Raw genomic sequence first — 20,948 nt, forward strand, 5'->3', positions numbered from 1 at the left:
TTCTGATTATCAATTCCTATTGAAGATTTCTTGAATCTTAAAAAAATTTGAACGTAAAGGACTTTGAAAGCTTGCAGATTTTTGTCATCACAAGCAATGGGCACTTTATTTAAAAAAAAACTTTTTTTTTTTTTTTTTTTAAGTAGAGCTGTTGAAAAACCACAAACTGTAACTTTGTAGGCAGAACTGGTAAAGATCAAGATAGAGCCTTTTCCTTTTTCAGTTCCTTCTTAATTATCACTCGAATCTGAAGAAAAGCACACAACAACCAGTTTAGTTCATCTGATAGCCTTCTGCGGATATATATGATTCCAGAAATTACTCATTAAAAAAATAATTTTATCTTGGTTTGGTAGCAGAAAGGCACCAGCATGAGGGTGTGTTTAGTATTCAAATTTACTATTAATTAGAATTAAGCAGTCCTTTAAAATTTTATCACCTGGGTAGTTATAAAAACTTAGATGACTTTTATTTTCTTAAGATTATTATCAAATTAATTATAAGTTATTTGAAATTAACTTGTATGTTTATACAGAAAACATGGTTCAAATGAAAGCCAAATAAGTTCAAATGTGTTTTAATATACGGGAACATCATATGTCCTCAAGGTTTATGCATTAAAATTATAGGTGCTCTTAAACTTGCATGGAAGTGGTTCAGAAAGGATTCCTTTTTTTTCTTCTTCAAGATTACAGTGTATTTTAGATATGATATTTGGAAGAGGAAGTAATATATTTAGAAAATATTTTTGAAGGTCTTCATCATTTTTACTCATATTAAAAGAGCAATTTCTGTTTAATAATTATAAGCAGTTAATGAAGTTAATTTTTTTGGTTTTTAGAAAATAATGTCTTTAGAATTTTTTTGTTCTTATTACTTCAAGACTTGAGAACTAAGTTTTGGAGTCTTAGTTTTACTATGAAATGTGTGATTCTGTTGATGAATACCTGCAGAGTAATCACTGACAATAAGGAGCAGCACAATTTCATCAAGATTATGTGTTGGTTCTTTCATGATGTACAGGTTTAGACATGTTAGAGAAGAAATAATAAGCTGAGAACTGTTACGTACAAAAATACTAGCTTCCAACTTTTAATGATTACTGTAGTGTTTGTTGGGGACATTGAATATATACCCTAAACGTGGAAATATTGAAATGGAATGCTAGTTGAAAGACAAAATTTTAATTTGTAAATATTTGCCTCATTTTAGCTTAATAGTTGAAGACATAAATGAATCCGCAGTATAATGTTTAAGATGTCATTGTTGTAAACTTTGCCTTTGATAGAGCTGATATAGCTGTTTAAAATTCATTATAAAGCCCATTACTAAACCCATTGACTAATAATTTACTCTTCTTGGAGGATTACAAAATCTTTGGGTAATTTGGTTTTTTTTTTTTTTGAGACAAGGTCACACTCTGTTGCCCAGGCTGAAGTGCAGTGACGTGATCTTGGCTCACTGCAACTTCCACCGCTTGGGCTCAATGTGATCTTCCCACCTCAGCCTCCCAAGTAGCTGGGATTACAGGTACACACCACCATGCCCAGCTAATTTTTGTAGAGATGGGGCTTTGCTATTTTGCCCAGACTGGTCTTGAACTCCTGAGCTCAAGCGACCTGCCTACCTTAGCCTCCCAAAGTGCTGGGATTATAGGTGTGAGCCACTATGCCTGGCCGGTAACTTTTTGATTCATTTCTCTCAGTAATTGTCCAGATTAACAATGACCATTTTGTTTATAAATGGATATGGAAAGAAAGAGAGGAGATGGCATTCATATCAAATTTTCCACCTTAAACCTTGCATCACTTACTGCTACTTTCTTATATACTCAAAATATTGATCAAAGCATTAAAAATGTTTGAAGTCACTGAAGTCTTCTGGAATGCCTTCCAAATCATGAAGATTAGAATTGCCTTCTAGTTATCCTATACATTTTAAGATGGCTTACACTTTACCTTTTCAGGGTATCTTAGTTCTTCAAAAACATATAATTTACATTGTGTTTAATATATATGACAGACTAAACATATAATTTAAATTTATTTTAAAACAATTTTAATTATGATTAAAGTCGATCTTTTTAAGGTATGGCTGAATTGGTCAAAACACAAAAATTATTTATGTATTGCTGTTAAGGGATTTTTCAATCTCATTCTGAGTTAAAACTTAATTTAAAAGCTGGGTTTGAGGAGAGTAGATTGAGGGTGCTTTTGCCTGATTTATGGGGAAGAGATGAATAAGCTGGTGCTCTCTAAGAGGTATCTTCCTCCCGCATACTTTTTTTTTTTATTTTTGAGACGGAGTCTTGTTCAGTCACCCAGGCTGGAGTGCAGTGGCACCATCTCGGCTCACTGCAACCTCCCCCTCCCGGGTTCATGCCATTCTCCTGCCTCAGCCTCCCGAGTAGCTGGGACTTGACAGGCGTCCGCCACCACGCCCGGCTAATTTTTTTTTTTTTTTTGTATTTTTAGTAGAGACGGGGTTTCACCATGTTAGCCAGGATGGCCTTGATCTCTTGACCTCGTGATCCACCCACCTCGGCCTCCCAAAGTGCTGGGATTACAGGCGTAAGCCACCACGCCTGGCCCCACATACTTATTTTTAACCCAGAAGGTTGCAAGTGTTGAATCTTCTGCAAATAAGGGGGAGAACAAAGGTCCTGTCTTCTACTTGTGGGATCTGTAACCAGAAACTTGGCCCAAAGATGGCCTGCTGGTTCTTTGCACCACCTCATGCCACCTGCATGAAGATGGTGCAGATACTTTCATTTTGGAATTTGTATTTTTGCCTTGTTTAACTTTTATCTTCAATGTATTTGGTGTTTTTTTTTCATTTATTAGATATTTAATATTTTTATGTTACTTTAAAATGTTTTAGCTTAATTCTTTAGTTTCTAATTTTACTTTTAATTGTATTTTGCTTTTTATTATTTTATATTTCTTTTATTTAGTTTTTAAAATTTTTTACTTTTTAAAGAAGTATTTAAGGCCAAGTATGGTGGCTCACACCTGTAATCCCAGCAATTTGGGAGGCTGAGGTGGGTGGATCACATGAGGCCAGGAGTTCGAGCAACCTGGGCAACATGTGAAACCCTGTCTCCACCAAAAAATACAAAAGTTAGCTGGGTGTGGTGGTGTGCACCTGTAGTCCCCAGCTATTTGGGAGGCTGAGGTAGGAGAATTGCTTGGACCTAGAAGGTGGATGTTGCATTGAGCCGAGATCACAGCACTGTACTGCAGCCTGGGCGACAGAGAGAGACTCTTATCTCAAACAAACAAAAAAAAATTTAATGAAGTACTCTCTATTCTTTGGGAAAAGTTGTGCTTTTTCTTGTTCTAATTAGTGTGCCTTTTGAACCTTTTTCCTTTTTGGTGAAGAAACAAGGAGAGAGAATTTCATAAGATGTAGCAGACACATTTTAATAAAACTAATACTTATGCTTTAATGGACTGTGAATAGGTAATTAAATCTCTGTTTCAAGGTGAGCAGGAGTAATGGGTTTGATGCCATGATTTTCTAAAAGCCTAAACTCTAGAATCCTCTTATAGATAAGACAGATATTTTACCTGATAGACATCATGGTGGAATGGGAAGATGCTGGACCAAGAGTTGAAACATAGCTCTTGGTACTGGTGTCATTACTTGTTAGATGTCTGACTTTGATCAAGTCCTTTAAATTCTATTACTTTCATTTTTCACATTTGTAAAATATTTGCACTGCATATCTCTAATTGTTATGAGAGTCAAATACATAATAGTATGAAAATGCTTCATAAATTGCACCATGTAGATAGAAACTTTTATTTGGTTTCTGTGTTGTGGTTGTTTGCCGTGTGAAAAAAGGTATGATCACTTCAACAGAAATTGTTAGTAAAAAACTTTCCTCCTATTTTGATGTATGTGATCAATCTGGAAGATAGGAATGCTAAAGAAAGGTCACATAGTAACTTCCAAGTACCCTCTTTAATATTGCAGAAGTGTCAGGAACAAGGAGGATAGAAGACACTAATGTATTTTGGTATTTAGCTCTGTGATTAATGAATTACACTTTGAAAAGGATATTTAGCAGAGAGTAAGTTTGTAGTACTGAATCTGACAGCATCCATATAAATATTTGGTGAGGTCCAGAGAGGTCAAACAGGAGTTGGAAATTACAATGTGACTTTTCTTTAGCACTCTTTTCTTCCAAATTTTTCACATGTACAACTTCAGCAACAAAGTTAGAATTCCATATATGTGTAAGTTTTCAAACTTCTAAGAGCTAATATTGATAAGCTAGAAAGTTGTTAGAATAGAAATAACATTGGGCTTATATCCTCGAAGAAATGATGAGCTAAAGTTAAGGATAATATTACACAAGTGTAGGGTTCTCAAAGAAAATATTAGTTGAGAGGTATAGTGTAATTGGTTGTGAGGTCTGTGTAAACAAATACTAAGTATTGCAACTTGTGAATGATTAAAAAATACAGAAAATTCAAGGCTATCTTGGTAATGACATTATTCCCATTTATTTGAATTCCTGTATAACTTTCTTGAGTGAATGCTAAATTTAAGTCCAGAAATTATCCTTGAAGCAAGATTCCGTTATATCATTGATATAAATCTCCTTTTTATAGGTAATTTAATCATGTTGATGAAGTTTATATTTTGTCAGACAAATTTATGTAAGACCATTCTGTAGATTCCTGAGTTCTCAATAACAGTGTTTCTTAATTTTATTTATATTATAACACATAGAAAATGACAATATTTGTATGGTATTTCTGGGCAAATGGACTTCATGCAATGATAGGAGGTAAATGGCCTGGGGTCTCCTAGGGTTGAGGGGATCAATATGTTCTTATTTCTTCTTACCCATTAGAGAGGCACAGGCTGGGATGTTCTCTTTATGGTTTCTTTGGTGAGACTGGCTTTTTATTCACTACTTTTGTTCACTGTTGTTTTATGCTACTAGGTAGGATGGCAGAACTCTAGAGTTAGATTGGAGTTAGAAATTGAGGCCGGGCGCGGTGGCTCACCCTTGTAATCCCAGCACTTTAGGAGGCCGAGGCGGGCGGATCACAAGGTCAGGAGATCGAGACGACTGTGAAACTCCCGTCTCTACTAAAAATACAAAAAATTAGCTGGGCGTGGTGGTGGGCGCCTGTAGTCCCAGCTACTCGGAGAGGGTGAGGCAGGAGAATGGCGTGACCCCGGGAGGCGGAGCTTGCAGTGAGCCGAGATTGCGCCACTGCACTCCAGCCTGGGCGACAGAGCGAGACTCCGTCTCAAAAAAAAGAAAAAAAAAAAAAAAAAAGAAATTGGGTTGGAGTTCCAGTTGAACCACTCTGAGCCTGTTTCTTTGTCTTAAAATGATAACAGTTATGATCCCCCTTCTCTTTCTTCTGTAAACCTATGATGATCAATAGAGATAATAAATTATATGAATATGCTTTTAAATAGATGGTTATTTTTAATATAATTTAAGCAAACGGCAGGTACATCTCTTGTAGTTTGCAAGAAGAAATATATTCTTTTGTTTTATATACATATATGTGTCTGTGTATATATATAGTGTGTATATGTATATAAATATATTTAACATATAATGGCATAGTGTCACAGTATATCAGTGAGGGCTTCTGACTCCAAAGCTAGGAGAGAGAATTGCAAAATTTAACAATGGCAATAAAAATTAAAGATTGTGAGAGATGTATTACATTTATGCAAATATTTCTTTCCCTCTCAGGCATAGTATTTTCTTTAATAATGATTAACTCTAATTATGGGTTCTGATAATTATTACACACAAGTATCTAATGTTCACATGTTTTAATGAATTTTTTAAATAAGAGGGATAATGAATAAAATTTACTATTAGTTTATTATTAGTGACCCGTGCTTTTCTGAAAGTCGGGGTATTTATGCCATTGTTTTCCCTAAATAATAAATCTAATTGTTTAACGGAAGCGTATTCTTTTTTTTTTTTTTTTGAGATGGAGACTTGCTCTGTTGCCCAGTATGGAGTGCGGTGGCGTGATCTTGGCTCACTGCAACCACTACCTCCTGGATTCAAAACGATTCTCCTGCCTCAGCCTCCTGAATAGCTGGGATTACAGGCACATGCCACCACACCCGGCTAATTTTTGTGTTTTTAGTAGAGATGTGGTTTCGGTTTGTTAGCCAGGCTGGTCTTGAACTCCTGACCTCAAGTGATCTGCCTGCCTCCTCCTCCTAGAGTCCTGAGATTACAGGCCTGAGCCACCATGCCCAGCCTAATGAAAGCATATTCTAATTGTTGGAAAAACATTTAGGAACAAACAGCGTCTGGCCTGGTAGACTAAAATCCACAGAGGAACAGGTGAATATATTAATTCTGTCAATCAGTTAGTTAATCAAAATATTCTGTTCCTTAATTCTTCCTTCCTAGACTATGTGTAGGATAATTCTTGGCACTCTTAATGAAGTACTAGCCTGATGCCATTGGTGAAAAAGATTTTTTGGTTTTACTATACATTGTGTATATTTCCCTACACTTTTAAATGGACAGATTTTTTATCCTCTGTGTGACCACTTTGTAACTACTGACATGGGTTGGCTCTGTGTTCCCACTCAAATCTCATCTTGTTGCTCCCATAATTCCCACATGTTGTGGGAGGGACCCACTGGGAGATGATTGAATTCTGGGGACGGGTCTTTCCTGTGCTGTTCTTGTGATAGTAAATGGGTCTCAGGAGATCTGATGGTTTTAAAAATGGGAGTTTCTCTGCACAAGCTCTTTCTTTGCCTGCTGCCATCCAAAGAAGATGTGACTTGCTCTACCTTGCCTTCCACCATGGTTGTGAGGCCTCCCCAGCCATGTGGAACTGTAAGTCCAATAACAATAAACCTCTTTCTTTTGTAAATTGCCCAGTTTTGGGTATGTGTTTATCAGCAGTGTGAAAACAGACTAATACAACTACTTCTTCATTTATTTGATTTTTTTAAAAATGGAAATTCTTATTAGTTTAAGCTCATTTTATTTCCTTATTGTCTGCATATATTTCTTCACGTATTTTCTCTTTACTAGTTTTCTTCCCATTTTTAAAAGTCTGATCTTTTTTTCTTTTGTTTTGGCATCCTGTACCATTGTATTTTTTTTTCTGTTGGGCAGTATACTACTCTTAAGGGTATACTACCAATATTAATAATTTAGATACTTCCATTACTACTAATTTAGAAAGTATGTTGAGAAAGTATTTTTCATATGAATTAGTTATTTGATTCTCATACCTATCTTTTGATAGGATGTATACTCGTATTGCTATTTTACATTTGAGGAAGCTAGAGCACAGAAAAGTGAAGTGACCAAGCTGATACATATAACTGGCAGACTTGAACCAAAATTTCAACTCTAAAACCCACACTTTTTCCAGTAAACCTCAATTTTATATCAGATAAGTATAGTAACTGGAGAGACTTGCCTCGAATTACAGATTCAAGTGAATGATTTCTTTAGGTAGAATGAAATTTTTCTTTGCTAGGAGAAATTGGAAGTCAGGGTAGCCAAATACTGTCAGTATGCGTGTCTGTATATGTATGCCTATGTATGTGTATGAGTGTAAATGCCTTTATGTTTTATCAAAAAACTCCAGGCCCATTGCAAAACATTCAAATAGAAGAAGAAAATAACATGAAGAGACTAGAATTCCATCACCCAGAGAATATACTGGGTAATATTTTATTGAACAATCTGTTACACATCTCTATATGAATATATTTGCATGAATATGCATTTTCCATAAACTGGTTCATCTGTTCATGGTATCCTATTATCTGACAATGGTCATTACCAATTGATAATTTGTTATGAACATCTTCCTGTGTCTGAAAATAGATCTACTGTATCAGTTTTTTTTTTTTTTTTGAGACAGAGTCTCGCTTTGTTGCCCAGGCTGGAGTGCGGTGGCACAATCTTGGCTTACTGCAGCCTTTGCCTCCTGGGTTCAAGTGGTTCTCATTCCTCAGCCACCTGAGTAAGTGGGTTGTACACATGTACCCTCGAACTTAAAGTATAATAATAATAAAAGAAAGAAAAAAAATTAGTCTTTGAAAAAAATTTCTGTTTTTGGTGTTTTTGCCAAAGAGCTACTAAACTCAGGGAAAATCAGAAGTTAGTGTTTTCAATATATTTCTGATAAATTGCTTTATTACAATTACATCTTCAATGTATGTAGAAACTTAATTTAGTTGAATTATACTGATACTATTGTTTTAAATGTTTGATAGAATTCACCCATGAAGTTACCTAGGCCTAAAGGTTTCTTTGTGGGATTTTAATTATGAATTCAAATTCTTTAGCAGATAAATGATTAATCAGACTTTTGGATTCTGCTTGTGTCAGTTTTGGTAATTTTCAAGGAATTTGAAATTTAAACAAAATTCAGGAATTTTATTTAATTGTAAAAGGTATTGGCACAAAACCATTCATAGTATTTATCTTTTTAATTTTTATAAGATCTGCAGTGAGAAGCCCCCTTTTCTTCCAATATTAATAATTCGCACATCACCTCTCCTTTTTTATTAGTCTTGTTTAGGAGTTTATCAATTTCATTGATATTTTCAGAGAGCCAATATAGTATTTTGTTGATGTCTCCATTTTCTGTTTTCATTGATTTCTGCTTTCTTCCTCCTCTTCTTCTCCTTCTCCTCCTCCTCCTTCTTCCTCTCCTTCTTCTTCTCCTTCTTCTTCTTCTCCTCCTCCTCCCCCTTCTCTTCCTCCTCCTCCTCCTTCTCTTATTTTCCTTCTCCCCTCCTCCTCCTCCTCCTCTTTCCTCCCTCCTCTTCCTTTCTTCTTCCTTTCTTCTTCCTTTCTTCTTCCTTCCCCTCCCCTCCCCTCCCCTTTCTCTTTTTCCCAGGCTGGAGTGTAGTGGCACGATCTTGGCTCACTGCTACCTCTGCCTCCTGGGTTCAAGTGATTCTCCTACCTCAGCCTCCTGAGTAGCTGGGATTAGAGGCACATGCTACCACGCCCTGATAATTTTTTTTTTTTTTTTTTTTTTTTGAGACAAGAGTCTCGCTGTTGCCCAGGCTGGAGTGCAGTGGCGCGATCTCGGCTCACTGTAGACTCCGCCCCCGCAGGGTTCACGCCATTCTCCTGCCTCCGCCTCCCGAGTAGCTGGGACTACAGGCGACTGCCACCTCGCCCGGCTAATTTTTTTGTATTTTTAGTAGAGACGGGATTTCACTGTGTTAGCCAGGATGGTCTCGATCTCCTGACCTCAGGATCCGCCCGCCTTGGCCTCCCAAAGTTCTGGGATTACAGGCGTGAGCCACCGCGCCCGGCCACGCCCTGCTAATTTTTGTATTTTTAGTAGAGACAAGATTTCACCATGTTGACCAGGCTAGTCTCCCACTCCTGACCTCAAGTGATCCACCCGCCTCGGCCTCCCAAAGCGCTGGGATTACAGGTGTGAGCCACTGCGCCTGGCTGACGTTTATTATTTTCTTCTACTTTGGATTTAACTTTTTCTAGCTTCTTAATGTGGAAGTTTAGAGGTTAATTTTTAAACCTGTCTTTTTTTCTAATGTAATCATAAATGTGTAAATTGACTTTTAAGCAATGTTTTAGCTGTGTCCTACAAATTTGGGTATATTGTGTTTTCATAGTTATGTAGCTGAAATTATTTTCTAGTTTCACTTATGACTTTCTTGATCTGTGGGTTATTTAGAAATGGGGTGCTTAATTTCCAGATATTTGAGATTCTTTGTGATATATTTTTATTAGTTATTTTTCATTTGACTTAGGTCAGAGAACATACTCTGTATGACTTCAATCCTTGGAAATGATGAGATTTGTTTTATGGCCCATGAGATGGTCTATCTTGGTTAAAATTCAGTGTGCACTTATATAGAATGTATATTTTGCAGTTGTTGGATGTATTGTTTAAATGCCAGTTTGATAAAGTTGACTGATAGTGCTTTTCAAACCTTTTATGTTTTTATTTTTTTGGATCTATTTCTTTCACTTACTGGGAGAAGAGAGTTAAAATTTCCAACTATAATTGTGGGTTTCTTGGTTACCTCCTTCAGTGCTGTCAGGTTTTGCTTCATGTATTTTGAAGCTCTGTTGTGATAAGCATACACATTTACAACTATTATGTCTCCTTTATGAACTAACCATTTTAAAATATGAAATTTCTCTCTGTCTCTGACAGAGAGAAATTTCTGTCTCTGTCTGTTTTTCTCTGACAGAGAGAAATTTCATATGTTAAAAGGGTTAGTTCAAAAGGTTGTTTCTTTATTGTGGTTTTCAGAAATTTGCTTGTAATGCTTTTTGTCTTTAAGTTTACTTTTATATGAATAGAACTGCTCTGCCTTCCTCATGATTAGTGTTTGCATGAAATTCTTTTTCCATTCTTGTTTTCTAAATTGTCTTATGTCTAAACTGTCTGTATCTTTATCTGTCTGTCTATCTATCTATCTATCTATCTATCTATCTATCTATCTATCTATCTATCTATCTATCTATCTATCTATCTGGGTTTGCTTTTCTATCCAGTCTAACAATCATTGCCTTTAATTAGAATGTTTGATACATTTGTGTTCAGTGTAATTATTGATATGGTTAGGTTTAAATTCATTATCTTATTTGTTTTATGGTTGTACTTTTGGTTTTTGATTGTTGTTACCTTTTTGCTTCCTTCTCATCTTCTTCTAGATTAATGTAATTTTCTTTTTTTAGTATTTTATGCTTTTCTCTTCTCTTGGCTTTGTTTTTAGTAGCTCTAAGGATTACATTGTACTTGATGATTATGTCATATCTATTGTGATCATATCTACAGTGAATTAAAATTATACCACTGTGAGTATAAGAATCTTCCAAGAGTTCACTTATATTTTACTCCTTTCCTTCCTTTGTGCTATTGCTGTCATACACTATTTTTTCTATATGAAAGAAAATCCTGGCCAGGCATGGTGGCTCATGCCTATAGTCTCAGCAGTTTGGGAAGCTGAGGTGGGAGGATTGCTTGAGACCAGGAGTTCAAGACCAGCCTGGCCAAAATAGCGAGACCTCATCTCAACAAAACATAAAAAAATTAGCTGGGTGTGGTGGTGTGGACCTGTAGTCCCAGCTACTCTGGAGGCTTAGGGGAAGGATCGCTTGAGCCCAGGAGCTCCAGGCTGCAGTGGGCCCTGATGGTGCTACTGCATTCCAGCATGGGCGACAGAGCAAGATCCTGTCTCAAAAAAAAAAAAAAAACAAAAAACAAGCAAACAAAAAACTTCACTATAAATTGAAATTATTAAATAAGAGAATCCCCATAATAAATTATTTTCGTTTAGACAATCAGTTCCTTTTTAAAAAAGTTAAGAAATGAAAAAAAAAATCTTAGGTACCTACTATTTACCATTTCTTGCATTCTTCCTTTATGTAAATTTGAAGTATGATCTGGCATCATTTTCTTTTAGCCTGAAGTATTAATTGTACATCAAGTCTGCTGGTGACACATTCTCTCAGATTTTATCTGCAAATGTCTTTATTATATCTTAATTTTTGAAGGATAATTTACTTGGGAATAGATTTCTAGTTTTTTTCTTTCAGCATTTTTAATAATGTTCTGTTGTCTTCTGGCTTGCATAGTTTTTGATGATACCCAAGCAGAAGTTTTTAATCATTATCTATGTGATATCTTTTTTTTTCCTTTGTCTGCTTTTAAGGTTTTCCCTTTTTACTGCGGTTTTCAAAAATTTGGTTGTTATCTGCTAGGTTTAGTTTTCTTCATATTTATCCTGACTGGGATTTTTTGAGCTTCTTGGGTCTATAAATTTATATATATGTACATACATATATTCAGTAAAGTTTTGAATATTATTTTATTGAAGCTGTTTTTCTGTTTATCCTCCTTTATTCTTTTTCCCTTGGGGACACAGTTCATGTGTGTTAGACTGATATTGTTTCATGAATCACAGGGACTCTGTTTTATTTTTCTCAGTATTTTTTCTTTCTGTGCCTCAGTTTGCACAGTTTCAATTATTCTGTACTTAGGTTCTCTAATCTTTTATTCTGCAGTATCCAATCTGCTGTTAAGCCCATACAGTGAATGTTTTTGTCTCAAATAATGTATTTTTTCAGTTCTAGATTTTCGTTTTGAATCTTTTTAATAGATTCTATTTTTCTACTGAGGATCTCTGTTAATTCATTCTCTTTTAATTTAAATACTTAGATGTAGTTTTAATAGCTTGTTTTAATTTCTTGTTTTGCTGTAACAAATTACCACAAACATAGTGGCTTAAAATAATATAAATTTATTATCTTACAGTTTTGGAAATTAGAAGGCTGAAATGGTACTCACTGAGCAAAAACCAAGATGTCAGCAGGGCTGTGTTTCTTTCTAGAAGCTCTAGGAAAGTGTTTTTTTTCCTTTTTCAGCTTCTAAGGGGCTGCCTGCCTTCCTTGGCTCTTGGCCTCCTTCTGTCTTCAAAGCCCACAATAGCCAATGAGTCTTTTTCCTAGTTTGTCACTCTGATACTGACACTTCTGCTTTGTCTTCAACATTTAAGGATCTTTGTGATTGTACCACTTGGATAATCTAGGATATGCTCCCTATTTTAAGGTCAGCCGATTGGCAACCTTAACTGCATCTGCAATCTTAATTCTCCTATGTTATGTAATACAGTCACAGGTTCTAGGCATTAGGATATAGATATCTTTGAGGGGCCACTGTTCTGCCTACCGCATAATTCTTTTTAAAAATTCTTCTTTGGTAATTCTAATACCTGTTTCATTTTGGATTTGTTTCTGTTTACTTTTCATGCCCCCACTCCCACCCCACCCCACCCCTACTTCCCTGACATTTTATTGATTCCTTGCATGTCTGATAATTTTTTGTTACATGCTGAATATTTTGGATATCATATTATTGACAGTTTGAAATTTATCTTTTTTTAACTAAGTATCACATTTTGTTTTGGTGGGCAATCAAATTTTTGATGGGCCAATTAGATCTTTTCAAGGTTTGTTTTTAATCTTTAGGTGGGTCTAGAGTATTTTACCTCTAAGGCTAAAGTAGCCTTCCTCCTAAGGTGTGTGTCAACAACTGTGTAGAGTTTGAGATTTTATTCTATTTACGTGCTAACTGGTTAGCCTCTTATGGTTTCATTGATGCTATCAGAAGACATGAGTTTCCATGATCAGAGATAGAGGACTTTATTATCTGTGGCACAAGTGACATGAGCATCAATAATTTGTGTCAGTTTTCCTTGCCCCTAAATCACAGGAGTGGGGTGTGAATGCACCCAGGTGGTTGCCTGAAAATGTAGTTGGGTATGTTATAGAAGAGGAACCCTGAGTGTAAGAAACCCAAGTAGCATATAGTGTGCAGTAAGCATGCCTGCTTTTTGCTGTTGGAGGCAGATACTTTAGGCAAATCTTGTTTTATTACACTTTGCTTCATTGTGCTTTTTAGGTATTGCATTTTTTAAAAACTGAAGGTTTGTAGCAGCCCTGCTTTGAGCAAGTCTACTGCTGCCATTTTTATTTTAACAGCATGTGCTCACTTTGTGTCTCTGTGTCACATTTTGGTAACTCTCCCAATATTTAAAACATTTTCTGACGGGGTCTTAAGATGGCTGCCAGGTGACTGCTTCCTGACAGAAGAAAAGATGTGGAGTGGGCTGCTACCTCCTGGCCTAAATGAAAGTGATGTTGAGTGAAACTCTGAAGATGAAGCTACATTGGAGAACTCTGGACTTAGCATCAGAAAAACAGAAATCATAGATTCTCGATAGATGAACCCAAAACTGAAACTGAGTTGAATGGAAATGCCTATAAAGAGTGTCCTTCTGGAATTCCCCTAGATATGTAGAATAAATTTCAAGAATTGCATAAAAAACATTCTGAACAGAAAAACGCAACCTCAAGATTCAGAGGGAAAAAAAGAAGATGCTCCAGAAAAGATAAATTGAGGAATGAAAAAGAATCTCCCAGTGAACAGTCCTCAAATGAAACCCAGTGGAAGGAGCTTACTCAGTATTTCGGAATCAATGATTGAGTTGAACCCCATGTTCAAATCACCTCACACGGCCGGGTACTCCTCTGAGACAAAACTTCCAGAGAAACAATCAGGCAGCGGCATTTGTGGTTCACCAATATCTGCTCTTCTGCAGCTACTGCTGCTGATACCCAGGCAAACAGGGTCTGGAGTGGACCTCTAGCAAACTCCAGCAGACCTGCAGCTAAGGGTCCAGTTTGTTAGAAGGAAAACAGGACAGGAAGGACATCCACAGCAAAAACCCATCTGTATGTCACCATCATCAAAGACCAAAGGTAGATAAAACCACAAAGATGGGGAAAAAACAGAGCAGAAAAACTGGAAACTCTAAAAATCAGAGCACCTCTCCTCCTCCAAAGGAACGCAGCTCCTCACCAGCAACGGAACAAAGCTGGATGGAGAATGACTTTGACGAGTTGAGAGAAGAAGGCTTCAGACGATCAAACTACTCCGAGCTACAGGAGGAAGTTCGAATCAATGGCAAAGAAGTTAAAAACTTTGAAAAAAAATTAGATGAATGGATAACTAGAATAACCAATGCAGAGAAGTCCTTAAAGGACCTGATGGAGCTGAAAACCAAGGCGAGAGCGCTACGTGACGAATGCATAAGCCTCAGGAGCCAATGCGATCAACTGGAAGAAAGGGTATCAGTGATGGAAGACAAAATGAATGGAATGAAGCAAGAAGAGAAGTTTAGAGAAAAAAGAATAAAAAGAAATGAACAAAGCCTCCAAGAAATATGGGACTATGTGAAAAGACCAAATCTACGTCTGATTGGTGTACCTGAAAGTGACGGGGAGAATGGAACCAAGTTGGAAAACACTCTGCAGTATATTATCCAGGAGAACTTCCCCAATCTAGCAAGGCAGGCCAACATTCAAATTCAGGAAATACACAGAACGCCACAAAGATACTCCTTGAGAAGAGCAACTCCAAGACACATAATTGTCAGATTCACCAAAGTTGAAATGAAGGAAAAAATTAAGGGCAGCCAGAGAGAAAGGTCAGGTTACCCACAAAGGGAAGCCCATCAGACTAACAGCTGATCTCTCGGCAGAAACTCTACAAGCCAGAAGAGAGTGGGGGCCAATATTCAACATTCTTAAAGAAAAGAATTTTCAACCCAGAATTTCATATCCAGCCAAACTAAGCTTCATAAGTGAAGGAGAAATAAAATCCTTTACAGACAAGCAAATGCTGAGAGATTTTGTCACCACCAGGCCTGCCCTAAAAGAGCTCCTGAAGGAAGCACTAAACATGGAAAGGAACAACCGGTATCAGCCACTGCAAAAACATGCCAAATTGTTAAGACCATCAAGGCTAGGAAGAAACTGCATCAACTAATGAGCAAAATAGCCAGCTGACATCATAATGACAGGATCAAATTCACACATAACAAAATTAACTTTGAATGTAAATGGCCTAATGCTCCAAATAAAAGACACAGACTGGCAAATTGGAGAAAGAGTCAGGACCCATCAGTGTGCTGTATTCAGGAAAGCCATCTAACGTGCAGAGACACACATAGGCTCAAAATAAAGGAATGGAGGAAGATCTACCAAGCAAATGGAAAACAGAAAAAGGCAGGGGTTGCAATCCTAGTCTCTGATAAAATAGACTTTAAACCAACAAAGATCAAAAGAGACAAAGAAGGCCATTACATAATGGTAAAGGGATCAATTCAACAAGAAGAGCTAACCATCCTAAATATATATGCACCCAATACAGGAGCACTCAGATTCATAAAGCAAGTCCTTAGTGACCTACAAAGAGACTTAGACTCCCACACAATAATAATGGGAGATTTTAACACCCCATTGTCAACATTAGACAGATAATGAGACAGAAAGTTAACAAGGATACCCAGGAATTGAACTCAGCTCTGCACCAAGAGGACTTAATAGACATCTACAGAACTCTCCACCCTAAATCAACAGAATATGCATTCTTTTCAGCACCACACCACACCTACTCCAAAATTGACCACATAATTGGAAGTAAAGCACTCCTCAGCAAATGTAAAAAAAACAGAAATTATAACAAACTGTCTCTCAGACCACAGTGCAATCAAACTAGAACTCAGGATTAAGAAACTCACTGAAAACTGCTCAACTACATGGAAACTGAACAACCTGCTCCTGAATGACTACTGGGTACATAACGAAATGAAGGCAGAAATAAAGATGTTCTTTGAAACCAACGAGAACAAAGACACAACATACCAGAATCTCTGGGACACATTCAAAGCAGTGTGTAGAGGGAAATTTATAGCACTAAATGCCCACAAGAGAAAGTAGGAAAGATCTAAAATTGACACCCTAACATCACCATTAAAACAACTAGAAAAGCAAGAGCAAACACATTCAAAACCAGCAGAAGGCAAGAAATAACTAAGATCAGAGCAGAACTGAAGGAAATAGAGACACAAAAAACCCTTCAAAAAATCAATGAATCCAGGAGCTGGTTTTTTGAAAAGATCAACAAAATTGATAGACTGCTAGCAAGACTAATAAAGAAGAAAAGAGAGAAGAATCAAATAGACGTAATAAAAAAATGATAAAGGGGATATCACCACCAATCCCACAGAAATACAAACTACCATCAGAGAATACTAGAAACACCTCTACGCAAATAAACTAGAAAATCTAGAAGAAATGGATAAATTCCTCGACACATACATCCTCCCAAGACTAAACCAGGAAGAAGTTGAATCTCTGAATAGACCAATAACAGGCTCTGAAATTGAGGCAATAATCAATAGGTTACCAACCAAAAAAAGTCCAGGACCAGATGGATTCACAGCCGAATTCTACCAGAGGTACAAAGAGGAGCTGGTACCATTCCTTCTGAAACTATTCCAATCAATAGAAAAAGAGGGAATCCTCCTTAACTCATTTTATGAGGCCAGCATCATCCTGATACCAAAGCCTGGCAGAGACACAACAAAAAAAGAGAATTTTAGGCCAATATTCTTGATGAACATTGATGCAAAAATCCTCAATAAAATACTGGCAAACCAAATCCAGCAGCACATCAAAAAGCTTATCCACCATGATCAAGTGGGCTTCATCCCTGGGATGCAAGGCTGGTTCAACATATGCAAATCAATAAATGTAATCTAGCATATAAACAGAACCAAAGACAAAAACCACATGATTATCTCAATAGATGCAGAAAAGGCCTTTGACAAAATTCAACAATGCTTCATGCTAAAAACTCTCAATAAATTAGGTATTGATGGGACGTATCTCAAAATAATAAGAGCTATCTATGACAAACCCACAGCCAATATCATACTGAATGGGCAAAAACTGGAAGCATTCCCTTTGAAAACTGGCACAAGACAGGGATCCCCTCTCTCACCACTCCTATTCAACATAGTGTTGGAAGTTCTGGCCAGGGCAATCAGGCAGGAGAAGGAAATAAAGGGTATTCAATTAGGAAAAGAGGAAGTCAAATTGTCCCTGTTTGCAGATGACATGATTGTATATCTAGAAAACCGCATCGTCTCAGCCCAAAATCTCCTTAAGCTGATAAGCAACTTCAGCAAAGTCTCAGGATACAAAATCAATGTACAAAAATCACAAGCATCCTTATACACTAATAACAGACAAACAGAGAGCCAAATCATGAGTGAACTCCCATTCACAATTGCTTCAAAGAGAATAAAATACCTAGGAATCCAACTTATAAGGGATGTGAAAGACCTCTTCAAGGAGAACTACAAATCACTGCTCAATGAAATAAAAGAGGATACAAACAAATGGAAGAACATTCCATGCTCATGGGTTGGAAGAATCAATATCGTGAAAATGGCCATACTGCCCTTGGTAATTTATAGATTCAATGCCATCCCCATCAAGCTACCAATGACTTTCTTCACAGAATTGGAAAAAACTAAAGTTCATATGGAACCAAAAAAGAGCCCGCATCACCAAGTCAATCCTAAGCCAAAAGAACAAAGCTGGAGGCATCACGCTCCCTGACTTCAAACTATACTACAAGGCTACAGTAACCAAAACAGCATGGTACTGGTACCAAAACAGAGATATAGACCAGTGAAACAGAACAGAGCCCTCAGAAATAATGCCGCTTATCTACAACCATCTGATCTTTGACAAACCTGACAAAAACAAGAAATGGGGAAAGGATTCCCTATTTAATAAATGGTGCTGGGAAAACTGGCTAGCCATATGTAGAAAGCTGAAACTGGATCCCTTCCTTACACCTTATACAAAAATTAATTCAAGATGGATTAAAGACTTGCATGTTAGACCTAAAACCATAAAAACCCTAGAAGATAACCTAGGCAATACCATTCAGGACATAGGCACGGGCAAGGACTTCATGTCTAAAACACCAAAAGCAACGGCAACAAAAGCCAAAATTGACAAATGGGATCTAATTAAACTAAAGAGCTTCTGCACAGCAAAAGAAACTACCATCAGAGTGAACAGGCAACCTACAAAATGGGAGAAAATTTTTGCAATCTACTCATCTGACAAAGGACTAATATCCAGAATCTACAATGAACTCAAACAAATTTACAAGAAAAAAGCAACCCCATCAAAAAGTGGGCGAAGGATATGAATAGACACTTCTCAAAAGAAGACATTTATGCAGCCAAAAAACACATGAAAAAATGCTCATCATCACTGGCCATCAGAGAAATGCAAATCAAAACCACAATGAGATACCATCTCACACCAGTTAGAATGGCCATCATTAAAAAGTCAGGAAACAACAGGTTCTGGAGAGGCTGTGGAGAAATAGGAACACTTTTACACTGTTGGTGGGACTGTAAACTAGTTCAACCATTGTGGAAGTCAGTGTGGCGATTCCTCAGGGATCTAGAACTAGAAATACCATTTGACTCAGCCATCCCATTACTGGGTATATACCCAAAGGATTATAAATCATGCTGCTATAAAGACACATGCACACGTATGTTTATTGCGGCACTATTCACAATAGCAAAGAGTTGGAACCAACCCAAATGTCCAACAACGATAGACTGGATTAAGAAAATGTGGCACATATACACCATAGAATACTTTGCAGCCATAAAAAATGATGAGTTCATGTCCTTTGTAGGGACATGGATGAAACTGGACACCATCATTCTCAGCAAACCATTGCAAGGACAAAAAACCAAACACGGCATGTTCTCACTCATAGGTGGGAATTGAACAATGAGAACACATGGACACAGGAAGGGGAACATCACACACTGGGGACCGTTGTGGGATGGGGGGAGGGGGGAGGGATAGCATTAGGAGACATACCTAATGCTAAATGAGAAGTTAATGGGTGCAGCACACCAACATGGCACATATATACATATGTAACAAACCTACACGTTGTGCACATGTACCTTATAACTTAAAGTATAATAATAATAAAATTAAAAAAAAAAAAAAAGGAAAAATTTTGAGAAATCAGGCCTCAAAAAGAGGATAGACCAGGCTGTGGAGGAGTAGAATATTGAGAAGACTGAGGAACTCAGAAACCAGCTAGCTACTCGAGAGCTTGGTGTAAAAATTGCCAAAGCAGTTGGCTGCCACAACTTTGTAAAAGCCAAAAAGGAGGTTGAAAATTCACAGGCTGCCCCCAAAAAGAAGAAACTTGCATGGGGATTTGAAGCAAAGAAGAGATGGGAAACCAAAAGCGACATAGGTTATGCATAATTTGCCAGAGTGCTTCAAGGCATTTGTAGACTCAAATGCTCAATTTACTGAGAACATTTTCCTGCTCGTGTTAAATATGTCAGAAAATTGATAGCACTAGAACAAAAATAAGCATAAAGTTTGGGAGTTTGATTATCAGCTCTTTTCAATCTTTCTCTAAGGGCTTTGTCCTATTGAAGTGAGTAAAATGAAGCATTCTCATATTTGTATAAGAAATGTAAGAAAAAATATAGAAAAATAGGATAGAATTTTGTTTATTTATTTGTATAGACCCACGGTATAAAATCAGTTTTGCTGTTTTTCGTTCATTTGGTTTAGCGTAGTCAGTGAGCTTCTCGTACTTTCTTTCTTTGTTTTTTTTTTTTTTTTTGAGACAGTCTCTGTCACCCAGGCTAGAGTGCGGTAGCATGATCTTGGCTCACTGCTACCATTGCCTCCTGGGTTCAAGTGATTCTCATGCGTCAGCCTCCCAAGTAGCTGGGATTACAGGCAAGTGCCACCATGCCCAGCTAATTTCTTTTTGTATTTTTAGCAGAGACGGGTTTTGTTGTGTTGGTTAGGTTGGTCTTGAACTCCTGGTCTGATATGATCCATCTGCCTTGGCCTCCCAAAGTGCTGGGATTACAGGCATGAGCAAACATGCCGGCCTTGTACTTTCTTATCTGTATCCAGTGTAACTACACGTTTACTGGAACTGTGTTTTTAATATTAACAGTTGTTTATAATGGATTAGTCCTAAATGCCAAAAAGTTTCAATTGACACTGTCTTTACAAATGACTTGACCTTAATGTTATAAAAGGAGTCACTGATTTTTTTATTGGAGGCAGTAGACTTGATATTTCAGAATTGCATAGTAAAAGCAATTTACTAATTTTTTTTGTACTTTCAAATAAACCGTTACAATAAAGAAAGGGGCAGAATGTAGTATTTGGAAGATGATTTAAATTCAGCAATGCCTAAAAATGTCTTCCTAAGTATCTTTCTCAGCCATGTCATTTTTTAAATTATGGGATGGTTCTTAGAAGTGAAAATAGTGTAATTGTGTTAAACAGACAGTTATAACTCAAGATAATATAACTTTGAACCTTCTAAAAATTTTCATTATTATTATATATTATATATATATATAAAATAAGGTGATCTGTTATCAGTGATCTTTGATGTTATTTTTGTAATTGTTTTGCAGTACTATGAACCATGCCCATATAATATGGCAAACTTAATTGATAAATGTATGTGTCCTAA

General features: G+C 36.8%; 1 protein-coding gene and 1 pseudogene across 2 annotated transcripts in view; both read left to right on the forward strand.

Moving 5' to 3' along the window:
* The window catches only part of DENND1B (DENN domain containing 1B), a 266,884-nt gene that overhangs the window by 13,049 nt on the left and 232,887 nt on the right, over window positions 1-20,948 (forward strand). The gene's annotated exons all lie outside the window — the stretch shown is intronic.
* Window positions 13,462-19,758, forward strand: LOC105738749 (annotated as a pseudogene).

This window comes from Nomascus leucogenys, chromosome 9, assembly GCF_006542625.1.
Source record: "Nomascus leucogenys isolate Asia chromosome 9, Asia_NLE_v1, whole genome shotgun sequence".
In the NCBI taxonomy this organism is placed as follows: Eukaryota; Metazoa; Chordata; class Mammalia; order Primates; family Hylobatidae; genus Nomascus; species Nomascus leucogenys.